This window comes from Sturnus vulgaris, chromosome 3 (assembly GCF_052056855.1).
Source record: "Sturnus vulgaris isolate bStuVul1 chromosome 3, bStuVul1.hap1, whole genome shotgun sequence".
Taxonomy (NCBI): Eukaryota; Metazoa; Chordata; class Aves; order Passeriformes; family Sturnidae; genus Sturnus; species Sturnus vulgaris.
The window spans coordinates 29,206,288-29,208,113 of NC_142245.1; the positions used below are offsets into that span (position 1 = coordinate 29,206,288).

The 1,826-nt window shown below is 54.3% G+C and overlaps 1 non-coding gene across 1 annotated transcript; it reads right to left on the reverse strand.

Annotated features, from left to right (window-relative positions):
- Positions 1-1,379: 1,379 nt before the first annotated feature.
- TRNASTOP-UCA (transfer RNA opal suppressor (anticodon UCA)) lies at positions 1,380-1,466 on the reverse strand. Its single transcript has one exon. It is a non-coding gene; the product is annotated as a tRNA-Sec (tRNA).
- Positions 1,467-1,826: the final 360 nt, after the last annotated feature.

Genomic DNA, 1,826 nt, shown 5'->3' on the forward strand with positions numbered 1-1,826 from the left:
TTAATCCAAAACTACTTCTTGGAAGGAAAAAAAAAACAGGCTGACACAAAACAGCATGTTCAGTTATAAACACCACATGAAAGAGCCGTATTATGTTCTGCTTGGTAACTGACATAGAACGCTAACATTCTCAGCTGCCCACTACTGGGCAAAGGCCTTTCCAACTCTCCCCCTCGCCCCCAAAACAACCCCCCCAGCCAAACTGCAGAGCAGATACCAATTTCTGAGGCCGCAGAGAAATTCCACATAGAAAGTTCATTATGGGCAGAGCAGGCTGACTGGCAGGCAGGGCAGTGTGGAGCACAGAGATGGCCATCTGGGACTCGGGGCGCTCCCAGCTGTGCACGCACATCTGCAAGGCCACGGAGAAGTTGGCACGCACTGTGGGAGCCTCAAAGGAGCTTTTCCCCCCAGATTTCCCATAACAGGACTATGTATTCCTGGAGCAACATGCCTTGCTGGCGTCAAAGCTGCTCCTCCCCAGTCGGCTCAGGGGTCTGCAGGCTCGAAGCAGTAGCAGCCATCAGCAATGGTCTCAGGGCTCCCAGTGCCCTTCCCTTCTCCTCCCAGGCCTTCAGCTGGAGTGACTCATTCCATGTAAAGGAAGCACAGTCATTCAGCTTAGATCCTCAGGGGTGCTTACCTACTTAACTCCGGATGGCACTGCACCCCTCAAAAAGCAGCCAGGAACACCGGAGATCTGATAATTCACTCAGTATTCTGTAATTCACCAGGCAGAATCACCCTTCCTGCTGGTGGGGCCAGGAGATGATGTGAAAATGCCCTTCCAATCCTCGCTGTCTCCTGCAGTGGGGCTGGCTGGGGTCTCGTCCTAACTAGAGGCTCCGCAAATCATTGACTGGAGAGCTGTTGTAACAGGATATCACAAAATAAATGCCTTCTGCTTGAAGAATATGTTTTTTAGCTTGATGCTAACCTTTCTTTTTCGTGGGGCTGGGTGACATTATTAACACCCGTGCTTACTGCTGAAGTGAAGCATCTTTGTTGCAGCGTGGGTGGGAGATGGGTTATCGTCAATATGGAGCAGATCTAGAGAATGACTTCTGTTATTTACTTCTTTTCTGTTCTTGTAGGACATGTGACACAGTTGAACAAAGATCTGCTCAGCAGAAAAATCCAATTAAAACCTGAATTGTCCTTCGGCTGTGCGTGGCACGCTGCCAATCCAGCAGTCCAGCACCGTTGTGAATAAGGTGGAAGAAGAGTAAGGGAGCGCGCTCCTCTGTGCGGTGACACTTCGGGACAGCGCGGCGAAGGCTGTATTTTGGCCCTGGGGAATGGTCGGGCTGGGCATTGCCGGCGGTCTCCCGGCACAAAAAAATATCAGCCCCAACCGGACCACGGCCTTTTTTTCGCCCCGCCCGAAAGGTGGAATTGAACCACTCTGTCGCTAGACAGCTACAGGTTTGAAGCCTGCACCCCAGACCACTGAGGGTCATCCGGGCAATTTCTAAACCCCTTACAGCACTTAATATGAATTCCCTTTTCTCTACTACCCCTAGATAATGGCGACAGAGATTTTCCCCCAGGCACGAACCCTCCGCCTCTTCCCAAAGCGAACACGGCCCGCACGAAGCAGAGGTCGCGGCGGTGGCGGCAGGGGGGCGCAAGGCTGCCCCTGCCGCTATCCCAGAGGCCCCCGGGCTCTCATGCAAATATGAGGGCGGTGATTGGCTGTGGCCCCGGGAGGGGCGGGGCGGGCTCTCCGGGAGGGCGCGGCGCGTTGGGTGAGTCACGGCGCTTCCCAGAAGGAGCGGGGCCCCCCCTGCCCTTCCCGGACCTCCGGGGACCCTTACAACATCGGA